Here is an 8,720-nt window from a genome sequence, read left to right as displayed (position 1 = left end):
TTTTGCCTATTCATACAGGTGAGTAGAACAAAAATAGTGATATGAATTTGCCACCGATTTTTACCGTATTCTCTGGTTTCTCTCTATATGCTTTGGTTCATTAGAACCGATTCTTCTTCCCTTTTTAGTTGGTGCGATACTTTTCTTTCATGTACACTTTTAAGTATGAATAACTTCCAGTTCTGAGGAGCCCCCCTCCCCCCAAGGGCCGAAACGTCAACAGCGTTGACTGCTGCAATTAGTGATCTGTGACACAGAGATATATAATCACGTCCATTAGTCAAAAAAGTAGAGAAATTCATATACGACGGACTATTCAGTCGTTAGTAATTCACACTGTATGTATAATGTTAGTAATAAAAAACAAACTTTCCTAGATTCGCAAAATGTATATTGTGTTTAAGCAATTCAATCATCGGGCATGTGAAGATTATTCACAACTATCTGGGCTGCGTTATCTTCAAAACCGATAAACTGGTTCACCATCTTTAAATCAACAGGAGCTTTCTTTCCTCTCATCTCGCTCCTTGCGATCTATAACGAGAAGGAAAAAATGAACGATAAAAAAATAAAAATCTTTCAAATTAGCTCTTTTGTGTGTGGGAATACCGTTCCAAGGTACATACAACAAAGGTTCATACAATCCAAGGCGTAGTAAGGTGTAATAAATCCATCGAACTCGGAAAATAAATACGCCACTATTGACTTTCCTTGTTTTCCTCACTATATTCAGGAACATTTGGCTGTATTAAGGAAATTCCCAAATTCAAAACCGTGTGCTAGAGCTGAAAATATAACCCAAAAATATTCTCCTTGGAATAACTTTATTTTTTTGTCAAGTCCAAAATTTCCCACACTAGTCCATGTCGAAGTTCGAAAAAACCTGTTTTTCGATACACCCTAATATTTACAGGTTACATTTTGCAACGCGAGGGGAGAATTTTGAATATTTGATTCCACGTACCTCCATAAGAGAGTGACCGAGAGGGGAACGGCCTGTGAGATACCTTTGACCGGTTAACTCGGAAATCAGATCATAACATCCAGTGTTTAGACGCGAGCCATTGTCAGGTGCGAGCGTATAATGTGAGAGTCTGAGTGTGTGAGTTCGAGTGATTACTAGCAACAAGACTAGCCTGTGATTTACTTGGATTGAACCACATCCAAAGGTGATAAAAGTGATATCGAGGTTCAACATTTTTCGTTGGTCAAGGGTTTTTTTGTCGGTTCCCGCTCCTCCTTCCTTGAGATTATCACAGACAACCACGCTTCGGTAGCCGTGCGGCAGTCCGCGAACACACAACACTCGAGCCGGAAGTCATAGTCAAGGTCCACAAATAGACGAGTAGGCAAGGGAAGGTCTTCACATGAGGAATTTTCCGTAGGAATAAAAATGGCGATTGCATTTTCAGACTGTAGTGTGAGAGCTACACTCTGTTCACAAATTGGAATAAAAATGGTGACCACGCGAAGACCTTCCCTTGTCTACTCGTCGATCAATGAACCTTGGTCCGAATTACCCGGTATATCCTAGTTTGGTTCGGGGCTAGGTAAGGAAAATTGCACCCGACCTGGCGCTCGAATAAAAGTAAAATTAATACTCGAATTTTGCCCCTGGACGCCTTTCAGTTTTTGCCACTGGATTGTGGACAGGGTGTTTTGCCACAATTTATATCTGAGACAAATTTTAAAGTATGTAATTACTAGTGTATATACCTATGTATTTGTTGCTACAATTAAATGACTAAAAGAACAGTTCGTTAGGCAGTAAAAAATTGAGAGTGAAATCATGAAACAGTTACTTTGTGATGCAGAAACTTGCTTCAATTTACAATAAACGATTATTACACAAAGTAAATAAACCAAATTTAGGTTAGCAGTTCATTCTACACGACTATAAATTTAAATTAAATTTAAATTAAATAAAAATTAGATTGAAAATTAAATTTAAATTGTAGATTAGGTGTTTACATCTGATTTTCGGAATGTTCTCACCTTCAACAGCCATTTACTGAAAATCGGTCCGGAAGTACGTAAGAAAACATGCTTTGCATGCCGAGTTCAGACACTTTTTTTTGTGGGCCTGTGTTGTCAAACCAAGTTTACCCGATTGCATGACCATAAACTTACGATTCGCAAGACTACTAACTCAGTATCTAGCCTTACCGAGAGCTCAGCTGTTCATGACACGAATTTAATGTAGTATAATAATTTTGACTAATTTGTATATTTTTACTTACTTCTGAACCTATGACTATGAGACACGTGAACATCACATTTTTTCGTTATATTATAGGAATTGAATCAGTGTCACAAAAATGACATTTGCACTGTGACCAGTTATATTTTTTGTATTATATCAAAACAGTTCTTTCTGGAAAATTTATAAATTTGTGCTGAGATTCGTATTGCTAACTTCGTTTGGTCGAAGTTTTATGTGCCTTGTATCCCGGAAGATCAATTACAATTGGCAAGATATACTTTGTTCGTCGACTTTATCCACCTGACTATGTTCGATACAATGAGCTCAGTGCTATGTACATCGCTTTATATACTTGAAGTTTTGATCGATCGAACTTATTTGCAGAGTTTGAAGCTACCCAAGTTTCCGTAACTATTCAAATATTAATCATAGAATCTGGATATCAATACCGAATTGAGTTTTTAGCTGAAGTTTATCATCGAAACTCTAGGTAAATCTCATTCATGAATCAGGCTCCATGAAATAAAAAGTTTGGTCGACAAAAGTCACATAGTGCAAAACTTAATCGTTGAAAGCTACACAAGATAAAGAGTGAAAATGTTAGAATTATCTTGAATCTTGTTAACTTTTACTTTCAAGTGACTAATATTTCATTACATGAAAATAAACACACATGAAACTTTGCTGTTGAATTGGTAACACTATAATTTTGCCGAAAGACTTGACTTCGAATTCTGAATGTCTAAAAGTTTCGAATTGTCCTAAAGTTATATTATAGAACTACTTTTGATGCACCTTGAAGTTGTATGACGAAATCTGTGGACAGATTCTACGATGGTGATCGAAGGAGCCACACGCTTTGATATTATCAACGATTTATAAGCGACTTCCTTTAACTTACTCGTTATCAGTGTTTTACCAGATGACATAGTTGTAAGGGAGACTGGGGCACGATGACTCCCCAAAAAATTCTGGTATTTGCTTCGCAGTATACAGAATGAACACTCTCTTTGTGCATGTAACGCAAACCGAATCTGCCGATACGGTTGTTTCTATATAATGCTACAAATCACGTTTACACATGCATGTAGGTGTAACGTATTGTAATTTTATGACAATAAATTTCGTCAAAAAATATCACAGAACAATCAGCTAAGTGCTAAAAGATTTGAAACGCGAAACACAGCAATTTTAGCTCTAATTAAACGACGTTATAGTATGTATTCCTATGTCTACTATGCCAACTACTCACCAATTGCAATTTGTTGATCCTGGTCGTTAGGTTTTTTCCGATTCAGAATTTTATCTTGAGCATGTATATTCGTTTGATAGTACAAAACATGACGTTTTCAATAATTAATCAAACTTGTAAACTTGAAAATTAGTCCGGAAGGTCAAAAGTCATCAGGTCAAGAACCTGGACAACCAGAACTATGGAGCGCTTGTCCTGGAGGTCAAGATCCACCAGGTGGATATCCTGGACAGTTAAATCTACAGAAAATTAGTCCCGAAGGTCGAAAGTTACCAGCTCAAGGACCTGGACAGTCAGAACTACGGAGCGCTTGTCCTGGAAGTCGAGTTGCACCAAGAAGCGAACCCGAAGCGCAGAGAGAACCCGGTACTTGAAATCTGTGGAGCGCGATTCTCGTACGTCCGCTCTACTGCGCGGTTGTTTCCAGACTGAGGAATTCGGCTAGCTGATTTTGGTCGTTGACGATTACTGTAGATTGATGACGTCAAGAGAGAAGAAATTTTGGGTGACGTCACTTTCTGAACATCAGAACATCCAAACTTTGGTTTCGAACTTTGATACTATGTATGATGTATGATGTATGATGTATGGTGTATGATGTATGATGTATGATGTATGGTGTATGATGTATGATGTATGATGTATGATGTATGATATGATGCATGATGATTTTCTGGTGATGTCCACCCTTCAAAAACAGTTTGAATTCCACTAGTCTTCAAGTGGTTCCTAAACGTTTGAAGATGTTCAGCATATAACTGATTCCCAATTGATTTCCAGTAATTTACAGTGATTTTCAACTAATTTCAAGTAAATGGTCTGGATGCTGGTGTTTGATCCTGCGTTCGGTCGTTCATATTTGCAAAAACCAGCTGTCCATGCGCATATCACATCAATTCAGCGTCTGTCGAAGCTGTGAGAGTCTAAAATTTAGAAAGAATGTTTTAATGTTCAGGACGGACAGAAAACCAGATTACGTAAAACATCACTACACATTTCATATATGTTTTTACTCTAAGTAATGACTGGAAGAATGTATCAAACCACGAATTGCGTTTAAGTAATAATCTGCCAACCTCATATCTGACATTGTGTGCCACAAAAATTTCCAACCCCTATGATGATAAATGAATGAACAGAAACCGAACAAGAACAAACCCGTGACCAGCTCCCCCAGAATACAATACAATCAACTTTTCGGGATAACAAGGCCGAAAAAGGAGTCACCGAGGCCAGCAAATACTTGTACGATAACTCGTTTAATGGATTGTTTGCGAAATGTGTTCTTCGATGAGAGCCCAGTTTTTTTGTACATTCCAACTCTTGCCCTTCGCTTTCTGCCTTTACTCCACATCTTACAACTCCGGCGGAATCATCGTTTTTATTGAAAAACTTTTCCACCATACCCACATCAATTTTTGGCCCATTATTTCGGGTTACCTTTTGGAGAGCAATGCCGTTCATAGGTTCGCAAAAACACTGTTTATACGAATATACGAAGAAAAATTACAAAAAGATTGTAAACAGCATGGTATAAGAATTTTTCGAATTTAAATTTATTTAATAAATTAACGAATAAACCTTACGTCTGTTTTATAAGGTACGACGAACACAGCACGATTTTTTTCATTCTTTTCTTTATCTATGTATAAAACACGAGCCGTTCTTAAGATTAAGATTCATTCGTTCATCCATTCTATCATTCATTTATTCCATGTGTGAATTCTTGAAAAGGGTGTATATTATTAAAATTGTAAATAATTGTCTTTTCATCCATACACTTGACTCTGGGATTTCACTTTATTTTGTTTCTTGCTTTTAAATGGTCTCTCTCCAATTTAGATATAGTTTTTGGAGTTTTTACTTTTTGGGTTTGAAACGTGTATCTTGATGCAACTTTGCTCTTATAACACATTAGTCGATCTTCGGTATCTGATGTTCTATTACCGAGACTTGAACCTCCGTACCTTGTACTTCGAAGAAAGTCGTTGACCAAGAGATCCGCTATCCAATGTCACCAGTCACACTGTCGAAAGCTACAATGCCATCGTCGGCAAGTTCATCGAAGGAAAGTGTATTCATTTTGGAAGAAGAAATTTTTACATTGCACGATACGCTGGGGCTGTCTTATAATTCAACACACATGAGTCGTAATCAAAGTTGAGTACTGCGATGGAAAATAATCCAACTTCCCTGATTCACGAATTGCATCTACAACGTAAAGCAGAAAATCCTAAGCGGCTGGAGAAGGACGAGATGAGGCATATAGAACCTAAACACAAGCATATGTCAGCAAGATCCTCTGAAAAAAAGTCTCGTTCACAACGAGACTATGGTCGAAATTGTCAGCGATCCGATCTTTTCGATGCTGCGTTCAAAGCGCAAGTTTGTTTGGGTTTCGAAAAATTGGCAGAACAGCAGGCAGAACGAAACCTCGTTGAAGTTTGAACAAGAGTCCAAGGTGATAGCGGAGAATGGATTTCTCTAATGAAAAAACTACTCACAGCATCATATTTTGGAAAGGTTTGCCGCATGAGACCAACCACACTCTCAGCCAACACAGTCAAAACGATTGTGTATCCGCAAAAAATACCTCTTCCTGCTTTGCAGTATGGCAAGTAGAGCGAGGTGAAAGATCTTCAACAATTTGAAGAAACCGAAGGAGTTACAGTCACTCCTTGCAGTCTCTTCATTAATTCAGAACACGTATATTTGGATGCGTCACTTGATGGATTGCTGGACGATTATGGTGTTGTTGAGATCAAATGCCCTTTCAATGTCAGGGATGTTACTCTGGAGCACGCCATCGAACGAAAACTTGGAGATGTTCGCAGAATCCTCGACTACAAAATCTCTGGCAGAACGAATGAGACTCATCCTTACTTTTACCAGGTCCAAAGTCAATTGCACATTGCGAAAAGACACTATTGTGCTTTCATCTTATTGACTCCGAAGAGTATGGTGACTATTAAAGTTTACAGAAGCGATCAATTTTGTCATAGCAAGGTGTCACCTTAGGAAACGTGTACGTTGTACGTTGGCCAACTATGATTTCGGCAATAGTTCTCGTACGACTCCACAATATGAAAAAAAAAACAGTTTCATCAAAGCTTCTTTACAACGACGCGATCTTGGATTGCTACTTTACCTGGAAAGTTGAACCACAAATATTATTACAAATATGCATCGCAAAATCTAACTGGCCGATTTGAAGCTATGCAAATCAGGTAAAAACCTGCAATGTAACTGTTCTGTCGAGAAAAGTTCATTTTGGACTCTCAGGTGGAATTACGCCATCAGCAATGAGAACTGTCGCATATTCGTTATCTACTTTCATATAATCATTTACCATGCGAAATAATGTAATACGTATATATGTTGATTTAATATTCTTTAAGCTCCATCGTGCAATAATTAATTATGTCACCAATAACAATAAGTGATTATTTTTTTAATTTTATGAAGGAAAAGATAGCAATCGATGCACATTATTGTAATTGATATTGTAAAAGCGTCTGATACGAGTAAATTCGAAGCGATTGATTTATACTATCTGCAACAAGATAAGATATTGTGCGAAAGCTATGCTTGATTACTTACGTTAATGTACGAGGTCAGACATTGATTTACTTATAAGCTGAAAATTACAAACTGTGTTCACCTACTACAATGTAAGATGTCATACATGTTTATTTCCATCATAAATCAGAAGATTGGAATCACAGCCTTTGAGGGAAAAATTACCAGCAACACGAGTGTGCGCCAAATTTGCTGCTGTGTGTGTTGATTACAAACAGCAGGTAGGAAACGGATGTGAGAAATTTTATTAATATTAATATTGAATGAGAAATTGCTATGGAAAATATGGCAACATCAGCATTTTCAATAATACACTAGCTCTGAATTTCGAGTACAATCGGTTTTCTTAATTATCCCATAATTATCATATGAATTGAAGTAACGCATGAAACTAATCGTAAAAAAGCTTAAATTACAGTTTATTCGCATATGTTATATGTAATGAGTAAAAAATGTTATGTGCTATGTAACATTGTACTGTAGCTTGTAATAGCCGTGCTTCCACGAAAGTGTAATGAAGCTTTGTTTATAATTTTCTAGATGAGGTACCTTGCCCTTCAAGGGGTCTGCTGTGCCAGGTATAGACAGAACATGATGAAGATCTGCAAATTATTCGCTTGATAGCTTCAACACAGTTTGGACGTTCAAAGGACACAAAATGAATCCTGCAAGGACTCCAAGTAAGCGCTGTTGCACATGATTCTCTGAATCTCATTTTCTCAAATTACAACTCATACGAGATTGGACAGCAATTTTCGAAATAACTGTATCGACTTTAGTTTCTTGTACAATCTACGCAATAAAATCAGAACAAGATACAAACACATGAAATCAGACACCTAGAAAAATTGAGTCTTTTACATAATTCTTGGAACTTAGATTTTTCTTTTATTTCTCCACCCTTTAACAAATTTAGCCTTATCGTTTAAAGAAAACACATAATAAATAAGAAATAACACACATATGTATGAGTAAAAAGATAAAACGATGAGTGAGGAGAAAATTGTCCGTAAAATCAAATTGACACGAGAGAGGTTTTTTTTTTTTGAGTCAGATACATAGATACACATAGAAGACAGTGACGATGTTTAAAAATGAATAAAAAAGATTATGAGTGAAGTCTTTGGATTCTCTGTATTATATTCATTTAAAATTTCTACTCGGCCAGGAGTTACTCTTCAACTCACTGTTATGACACGTCTTATATTATCGAACTACGTAGATCCACTGAACTTTTTCGACCCAAACTCGTCTCTCTCTGTCCCTCTCTGTCTCTTCTCCTATTTCCAATACGAATCGTCACATAATCATGTCTTATGTCTTGTTTTACAGGATCTCCGACGTCAGAAGTCGATCGATGCATTTGGGCACAGGCTTGATTTTGAAAGAGCCATCAGCTTGACAGTACACGAAGCAAAGAAGAAAAGAGTGAGCCTTAAAAAGATTATTTTTGGATTTTAACCGGCATTCAAAAAAATCTTAGCATTCTAGTTCAATTATAAAGGGTACCTGTGACCATAAATTCAGTTTGACTTTTGAATTTGAGCAGAAGCCACTAATAATCGCTGACGATTAAAAATCGCTGTGAAAAATGAAATTTTACATGTGCCTTTTAAACAGTATTGCCATTGTAATGGGGAAATGAAGAACAATCGTAGCTTTGTACGTCGATGCTCCTGAAACAAT

General features: G+C 36.9%; 1 long non-coding RNA gene across 1 annotated transcript; it reads left to right on the top strand.

Annotated features, from left to right (window-relative positions):
- The first annotated feature begins 1,073 nt into the window (after positions 1 to 1,073).
- On the top strand, positions 1,074 to 8,436 carry LOC124188041. Its single transcript, XR_006872231.1, has 3 exons — positions 1,074 to 1,169; positions 7,575 to 7,714; positions 8,367 to 8,436. It is a non-coding gene; the product is annotated as an uncharacterized LOC124188041 (long non-coding RNA).
- Positions 8,437 to 8,720: the final 284 nt, after the last annotated feature.

Source organism: Neodiprion fabricii, chromosome 1 (genome assembly GCF_021155785.1).
Source record: "Neodiprion fabricii isolate iyNeoFabr1 chromosome 1, iyNeoFabr1.1, whole genome shotgun sequence".
Taxonomy (NCBI): domain Eukaryota; kingdom Metazoa; phylum Arthropoda; class Insecta; order Hymenoptera; family Diprionidae; genus Neodiprion; species Neodiprion fabricii.
The sequence above is the reverse complement of the archived record's forward strand: the minus strand, read 5'-3'. Positions and strand labels throughout refer to the sequence as shown.